This window comes from Cryptomeria japonica, chromosome 2 (genome assembly GCF_030272615.1).
Source record: "Cryptomeria japonica chromosome 2, Sugi_1.0, whole genome shotgun sequence".
Taxonomy (NCBI): Eukaryota; Viridiplantae; Streptophyta; class Pinopsida; order Cupressales; family Cupressaceae; genus Cryptomeria; species Cryptomeria japonica.
The window spans coordinates 666,684,459-666,693,808 of record NC_081406.1 but is presented as its reverse complement, the minus strand read 5'-3'; positions in this window follow the sequence as shown (position 1 = coordinate 666,693,808).

Sequence of the window (9,350 nt, the reverse complement as noted above, 5' to 3'; positions counted from 1 at the left end):
AAAGATCAAACCTAATGGATAGGGACACCTTGGAAAATGTTAAAAATTTGAATTTGAGTGAATTTGATTGAAATTTGCACAAAATCCATTTAAATTTGAAAATTAGGGTTTTATGACCTAACCACTTAATTTTTGAAATTTGAATTTGTGTTTAATCTTAGAGGGTCTTAAAATTGATAAAGTACACCAATTTTTTGGATTTAAGCAGAATAATACAATCAATTTTGTCTCCTGAAATTTTAGGAAAAAAACCGAGGACCATGGCAAAATTGCACACAGTCTGACCAACTTTTTTGAAATTTTCAGGGATGATAGGTATTATGAAATTATTGCGGAATCCAAAAACAAACTAATTTGGAGATGTCTAGATTGATCAAATTTGCAGTCAAAGTTCGAAAATAGAAATATCTTAAAGATTAGGCTTTTATTATTTAACCACTGAATTTTTAGAATAAAAAGGCAGATTTGAATTGCAATTTTGAGATGAAAATCAGATTTGAAACAAACAATTAAAAAGTTGCACTTCACAAGCTTAATTTACTCAAAATAAAAAAATTAGGGTTTTTACGTAATTAACCTCTAAAATTGGCAAATACATCAAACTTGGAAGTGAAAATTTGAAATCCAAATTGCAATTAATCAAATCTAATAATGAGAAATCAGAATTAATGTGTAATTCATTGGGCTCACCAAAATGTAAAGTGGAAAAATTGAACCCTAGTGACTCCCCACCTAAGAGAGAGAAAGGAAGTCACTAGGATGGGCTTTCACTTGGGAGGACTTTATATTCAAGACAGGGGCTTGAATCCACTATACCCAAATCCAAGAGAGACAAGGATGTAAATTCCAAGTGGATTGCAAGGGTTGAAGTGTGATTTACCCTCTTTTGTAAATTGGAAAGTTGACTTGTTGACTATGTGGAAAAGAGAGAGAAAATGAGTGAAATGAGGAGCTACCCTCTTAGGGTTGCACTGTAATTTCAGATTTGAGATAATTAGACTGATATGAATTTGCAATGGAAATTTGGAGAAAAATTGTCAGGATCATGGCGAAAGTGTACACGGTCCTCCGAAAAATCTACAAAATGAAAAGGGTTTTTCCACCTTTGTAAATGGAGTCCAAATTTGAAAATATAGTTGCACACCTGTAACCTACACATAGAAAAGTAGGGGAGAGTGGTTGTGGATAAGGGTTTATGATCTGATTTTAAGGATCTAGGCAATTATATACTAAGCGAAAAATTGCAGAATAAGTGTACAAATGCTTAATGTCTAATGTTTGACTGAAAATACATTAAACATTAAGAATGACAGGAACCAGAAGGAAGGTAATTACAGAGAATTGAATATTCTAAAAAAAACCCCCGATGTGCTAGTGCAATGTGTTAAAACACTGACTCTATGCCAATTTACTTAACCACTTCGATTTAGTTCAATGCGGAATAAAGAACTTAATGATAGTTAAGTATAACTAAAAGCACATTAAAGCACACGAAACAGAGAAAGAGAGAGAGAAGAACCAATTTGATTACGGAGTTCGTCTGATCTGAGCGGACTACATCTCCGGGCCTAGCTCAACTGAGTGACCGATATATTAATAATGCTCCAAAAGTTGATTACAACATCTTGTAGTCCATCCACAAAGTCGTCATACAAAATCCTTACTCGAACCACCTTGCATACAAGCTCTGAAAGCCACAAGTCTGGTTTCTAAAAGAGCAAGAAAAGACTTTTCCTAAAAGGCTTTACTACAAAGATCGAGCATTATTACATCATAATTCATCTCCTACAAAAATTCTTCTCATAAGAGAAACTCTCACTTTCTCCTTTTCATTGACTGAATCGAATGCCAATCCCTCTCCCTAACAATGGTCTACAACCCACTTTTTATACCCAAAATTGTGCCAAAATAGACTTCCCAATTAATTATGAGATAACTCTTTTATCTTGATAAGATAAAATCTATCCCATAAAAATCTTTGATATAAACAAATCCGCCAAAAATAACCCTTAAAAGAACTTAAATCCGATTATAATACTTTACAATTTTCGGGTTCTTAACAATAGTTTAAATTCGGGCTATTTAAGTTAAAAGATCCCATTAAATTGGGGAATGACGGAGTTTGGCTCAGGATAAATATAAATAATCCCGAAATACTTGCGTGGACCAAAATAGTGCAAAGATCATTGATGATTTTGAGAAACCAGCGGTCAAGGGTTCCATCCCCGCCGGTCTCGCTTCCTCCATTTGGTGATTTCTTTGAAAATAAAACCGTGAACAATGTTAAAACCACACCATCCAATCGGCATGGGGGGCACATTGGTTATGGCAAAGGCGCTTAAGGCTTTGACGTTGGGAGAAGGTTGTGGGTTCAAAGCTTACAACTTCCCACTATTTGTCTTATCCCTATTTTGTCTTATATGGAGTAAAAGACAAATTACAAATCTATGTGCCCCCTATGTGTTCAACGCATGCATATGGTGTGATGGTCAATTAAGGGATTATATTATCCCTATTTTGTCTTATATGGAGTAAAAGACAAATTACAAATCTATGTGCCCCTTATGTGTTCAACGCATGCATATGGTGTGATGGTCAATTAAGGGATTATAAAGTTAGAGGTGATGGGTTCTAAGCCCATTAGAGAATTTTGTATACCTATTGCCTTGAGGTGCCATGTCAGCACTTTGTCAAACTTTTGACCAATCTTCTCTGGTGATGAGATCTTCATAATGTCACCAAACTTGACTCGATTTGTCACGATCAAATTTTCACCTTTTTACTTGGTTTTACCCAAGTTGCATTAGGTTCATTTTGATGAGCTCTTCAATCTGGTGCTATTTTTGAGAGATTTTTGGAATACTTTAATTTTCAGTGGTAGATCCACCTGGATCAGTTTACCTCATTCAAACCCCAGTTGAGGAATCAACCTTGAAAGAAAGTAATTACAAATGCTGACATGTAAATAATGGAAGTGTATACCTTGTAGATCTGCAATTTGTTGATGATAATTGCTTTTCTTATTGAATGTAATCACAAGTGTTGCATGAAATGGCATGTAACATGACAAAACCCTAACACACACACATGCTTGCAAATGAATGTTGTAATGTTGCTCCAATGGATGAATGAAGAAGACACATGAAGAAAGAAGACTTGATGAATGCCTGAAGACTTGAATGCTTGATGGCAATAATGAAGACCTTCTACTTGAATTCTTGTCTATTCACTCATCTGTGTATATCATGTTCATACAAATGAGACTAATTCGCTTTTATACATGCCTCGAGGAATTAATTCATCTAACCAAAGGCCAACATAGGGTAGATTGAATCCCGAAGAGGAAAATAGGGTCAAGGGTTAGATGGACCTATTTTGGGACTACAGAAAGAGGGAGGACAAGGGCATGGTGCCTCTGTCCTAAGGAGGACCAGGGCGCCATGCCATGGTCCTGCCCTTTTTTGGGACCTAAAACAGGGTCTAAATAGGTTATAAAGTGTGGAAATGAGACCCAGTTCCATGGTGGAGGCATAGATGGTTCTCGATCAAGCATGGGAGATGATATCGCAAAGGTAAAGGGCCTAAAATGCAGTTAAATTGCAAGGGGTGCAATTTATGACACTACAAATGCATATACATTTTCATGTTGCACTAGTGTCCCATGATATACTATTTTACAATAGTTTTTTTTAACATAATTTCACCACCTATTGTATGTCAGTGGTAACCATTCTATAGAAAATCTAAATGACTCTTTGGACCTTTGATTCATCGACTTTCCCACTTCAACTTATTTTGAATGAATAAATCACTATAAATCTCTAAATATTTCTTAACCCCATTCAATCTTTTCATCTCCCAACTTTTAAGTAAAATTTTCTAAGATACAACAACACTCTTTTGGCATTGTGATGTCTATGTTAATTTCACCAATAATTATCAATACTCACTTAAAAGCCTCCACAACACTCTATAATGAGGTTGGTCCCCCTTAGCTTCTCCAAGAAATTTGAGGTCACTTTGGTCTTGTAATCTTTTAGTTAGTGGTCTACCTTTTCATTTTATTAATTTTATTGTTGTACATCTTTATTTTATATGTAAAATCATTGGGATTTCACTTCATATCTATTATATACATATATACCTAGTAGTCTGTCACTTATTATAGAACTAAGATTGGTATTCCAATGTTTTTCATTACTTTTATCTCCTAGACACAAATAGGATAAGAGAACACATATTTTAATAATTTTTTGGTGACTTGTGGATGTTAGAAGACCAAACTAGGGGCTTGACGATTTGTGACAAGTTCCTGAGAAGCCCCAATATCTCCTCTCAGTTTAACTAAGATTCTATTTAAATTTCTTAACCACATGGATGTTTAGACTTAACTAGAAGATATGGGATTCCAAAATGACCTTTGAAATTGAAAAAAATGACTTTCCTTGATGGTTCGAATCATGCTCTTGTACAACTTTTTATGAAATAAATTTTACAAATGAGTAATATACAAAAGATACATGGTACATGGAAGGTTATTTTTAGTGATCATAATCCTATATTTACCAATAAATATTGGACAATTTTATCTCATATTTGGGAACCAAATCAATTGACTTCTACATGCCATCCTTAATCTAATGGGCAAACAAAGGTTGTTAACAAGTGTTTATAAGGGTATCTTCATTTTTTCAATTCAGATAAGTAGTCTCCACTAGGTAGAGTGACTACCACTAGTTGAATGGTGGTATAACACTTCCTTCCATAACTCATAAAAAAAGATCTCCTTTTATGGTACTATATGGATACCATCCTCCTTCCATCACATTATCATTGAGGGTTTCACCAGTATTTTAGACTATACAGGACGACATTGTCGTGAAATAATTTTTGAGGTTTAGGACTAGATTTTCTTAAGATTTCAACCTTACAATAAAATGTTGTGGTAGGTGAATTATCCAGGAAGAATGAAAATGATGAATTTTTGTTGTGTGTCATTTCAATTTTACAAGTAGATTGGGTAGAAAAAGCTAAAGTAGAGTGGTTAGAAAAAGCTAAAGTAGAGTGGTATAATTATGTTTCTATAGGTGACCTCATTAAAAAGTTATAGAATGATCTAAGTAGTTCAAATAAATTTTGTTGCAAGGGAGATGATTTTTGGTATGAAAAGTGATTATACATATGCAAGAATTAAAATCTCAAACAAAATATCTTCATACAACTTTATGAGTCTATAATACACGGTAATTTACGATTTTTAAGTCATTTCATCAAGTCAAGAAAGATTTATTTGGAGAAGGAATAAAAGGGGATAAAATTAAGAAAACGGGTCTGTTGCAACCCTCAGTTATTCTTAGCTAGATTTGGAAAGATGTCTCCATGGACTTCATCATAGATCTTCAAAGATATAAGGGTAAATATTTCATCATGGTAGTGGTAAATTGTCTCACTAAATATGCCCATTTCATTTAATTATCACATACTTTTACAAGTACAGTGGAAAAGTCATTCTGGAGAATATACAAAACATTCATGGTACATCTAAGGTTATTGTTAGTGATCATTATGCTATCTTTGCCAATAAATTTTGGACAAATTTATCTCATGTTTGAGAAATTAGTTGAATCAAAGTTGTTCACATCATCCTAAATCTAATGGGAAAAAATAGGTTGTTAACAAGTGTTTGGAAGGGTATCTACAGTTTCTCAATTCAAATCAATGAATACTACTAGTAGAATGATAATATAATACTTCCTTCCATAGGTCATACAAAAATATCTTCTTTTATGGCCATATCTAGATATCATCTTCCTTTCATCACTCATATTTGAGGGTTTCACAAAGATTTTAGTCTATGGAGGACAACATACTTCATCAACATGTACTTTTAGGACTCAAAGAGAATTTGACCATGGCAAAAAATTGAATGAAGTGACAAGGAAAATAACATCATAGTAAAAGAAGCTTTGAAATTGAGTACTAGGTTTTATTAAGATTGCAAACTTATAAGTTAATATCATTGAAACAATAATAAAAGATTAATATGTTGGGACCAAAATATTATGGACCATACCATCATGCAAAAGGTAGGTAGTGTTTCCTACAAGTTTGAGTTGCTACCAGCAACCAAGATGCATCCAACCTTTCATGTCTCTTATTTGAATAAAGTAATTGCGCATAACATTCATACACATCTACAATATTACTAGAGCTTGATGAAAAAGGTAGGATCATATTGCAACTAGAGTTCGTTCTTCAAACACATATAGGTAATGTTAGCACTAAAACAAAACAAATATCTCATTCAATGGAAGAATCTATTACTTGAATATGTGGCATGGAAAGATGAAGAGTCCATTCAAAAGGAACCACACTTGGTTAGCATTGAGGATAACACTTCTCTAAGGAGGGGGATATGCTACACCCTTAGTCCTAGAGTACACATAGGGTTATGAGTAGTTAACTTGTGGCTACCTTAATTTCTAATTAAGCTATATATTAATATTAATTTATTTAGGATGGCCTAGGGCCTATATAGTCATATCTAAGTTATCCTAGGTGATATCTTAAGCATAATTAGGGTATATATAGAAGTGTATCTTATTACATCATGAGATTTTGAATTTTGTTCTCATTGGAGATATGTGGAGGTTTTATTTTCTCTTGAAGTGACTTATTAATTATTTGTAGCATAGATCATGTTATCTTCCTCATTTGTTTAATTTATTTCATAATTTAGCAAGTGTATCCAGATGTTAGATGTGGCTATGAATTTGAATGTCCTTTTTTTAAATATTTGTCACTACATATAGACAAATAAATAATAGAGAGGAAAAGAAGAGAAATCTATCACCTCATCTACTTGGTAAGTCCAATATTAAATACTAATATGGCAAGTTGATTAGATGGTCCCATTAATGTAAACGGAAATGACTAATCCATACATATGCTTGTGCTTTATGTTTGTTGATATATAAAGACATAGGATAGTTATTCGATAATGTTTTACATATTTCATTTTTTAAAATGGTTATGCTCTCAAGTGATTTGAATTTCTAAAATTCTAGCATTTTGTAGTTACATACTTTTTCTTGTTATGTTAAAACTTGGTTTATAAATTAAAAAATGAGAGAAATAAGAAGTTCTCTTTGTGTCTCAAAAGGATATAGGGATATTATCAAATTATATACCTTATTGAAATTAAAATACTCAAGAGTGCATTTTCTATCTCACTTGTCTCCTATCTGACTTCTTAACTTGATATTTTCAGATGAATATTTTTTGTTTACGATACTAGTCTTATCATTAGATGTTTAATTTAAGAAGTTTTAACATTTCCATTTTCCTTTTCATTAGTTATTTCATCAATTCAACTTTCATTTGATGTTTGAGCATTACTAGATTGAATTTAAATTTCATTTAAACTTAAGAAAGAACCTTCACATTGATGAACCCAACCCATCAAGTTTTCATTCATCATTATTTATATTTTGTTTTATCTTTCTTGAGCCACTTTAATCTATTTCATTAGAAGCTTCCTCCATTATCTTTATGTCAAATAGAGCATCTGTTATTACATAAAAAAATTATTATAATGTAAATAGTGTTGAATTTGGTGTCAATAATATTATTAATCATATAATTTAGTCTATAATAGTGTATAATTCTATTATTTAAGGAAAAGGCTATTTGTGAGGTTATTGGTCCCTCAACAACTCCTTTTTATACATTTATGCATTTTTCATTCAAATTTGAATCCTACTAATAAAAAATAATATTGAGATTATTTTGGAATTAGTCTTAGGAATATCAAACCAATAAAAACACTAGAAATCATGGGATGGGTGACATCTTGTTTTTTTTTTAAATTTCAATCTTGGAGCTAATGAATGTTTTTGATTCAATAAATGTAAAAATGAAATTGTTTGTAGATGAAACTCGTACGATTCTAGAGAAGATTTGAAATGAGGAGAGCAAGAGGTGAGGAAGGAGTGAGGGTTTTAGGAGATTTTGATGGTGGAGATGATGAAGGGAACAATGTCGATGATGGTTGGATTGTTTCATTCGAGCTATGCTTGGATGTTGGGCTACGCTCTATGGTCTAGCCACTCTGCAGTTGGAGTATTTGGATGGGGGCACCTTGGGCTTGGACTCTTGAGGATTCTATTGGCAAAGGGTTTGTCAGAGTTTCAAATGGGGTTGAGGGTTGTGGGGGATGTGTTGAGGTCTTCCCCTTTCCCTTTCTCTGCTCAATTTTTTCCATTGCTAGCAGGGGCTCTCTTGCCTATCTCCCTTTTGTGTTTAGGGTGGCTATTATTTCCTCAACTTGGGCTGCTTTTGGAGGCTATCCTTTTGCTGAGACACTCTTTTTTGGCTTTATTTTCTTTCATATAGATGGTTTGGTTCATGGGCAGAGTGGGTGGGTTGCGTTTGGGGTTTCTTTTACTGCTCGTGCCGTCATTTTGTGGAGATGTTACCGACCAGGTTGCGTGGCGCTATTTTTAGGAACGAAGTCTCTATTGTTTTAGGATTCAGGGCCTAATGTGCTTTGCGGGGGATGGTAACCTTTTCTTTGATATAGATTATCCTCCTTATCTTTCATTTTTGGAGCCCTTCATTGTGGTCCCCTAGGTGTTGTTTGTTGCACCCTTTCTATGGGCGGTTTTGAATATTTCAATCCCTGTTGGCTCTTAGGTTGGCTTCTCCTTTTTTCTTTGAGTTTTTCTTTAGCATCTCTGGTTTTCTATGGCCTTTCCTATAGAGGTGGCCCTATCTTCTTTAGAAGTGAAGATGGATGGTGTTCGGGATGACCTTTCTTCTATTGAGGTGAAGGTGGATGTTGTGGTTGAGACTAGGAAATGTTGTTGGGAGTGACGATGTGTTGTCTCTTGACTATTCGGGAGCGAAGACTAGTCTTCATGCTAATTTCATTCCTTATTCTCCTATTGAGGCAGAGAGGATAGAGGGTATGATTTTCTCAGTTTTGTTCTTCCTCAAGTTTAAGGTTAAGGGAGCCTTGTTAAAACCTTGTATCCCTGGGTCCCAGATTGTGCTTTCAGGAAGAGATGTTGTTTTCTGGGCCTTGTCAGGTTGTGGGAGCCTTACAAAAGCCACTCTCGAGGTTGAGGGAGCCTAAAAAAACCTATGTTTTTTGTTTCTTTTAGGGACTAGCCAGATGTTAGCAGTTTTCAAGGGCCCAGTTTGGTCAGTGTTTGTTTTTGGTTAGGTTTAGGCTTTGTGGCTTAGAGTTTCTATTATAGGTTATGGGAGCCTAGGAAAACCCTTCTTGTTGGTTGAGGGTTCCTAAAAAAACCCCCGTTCTTAGTTTGTTGAGGTCTATTGTTTGCTGA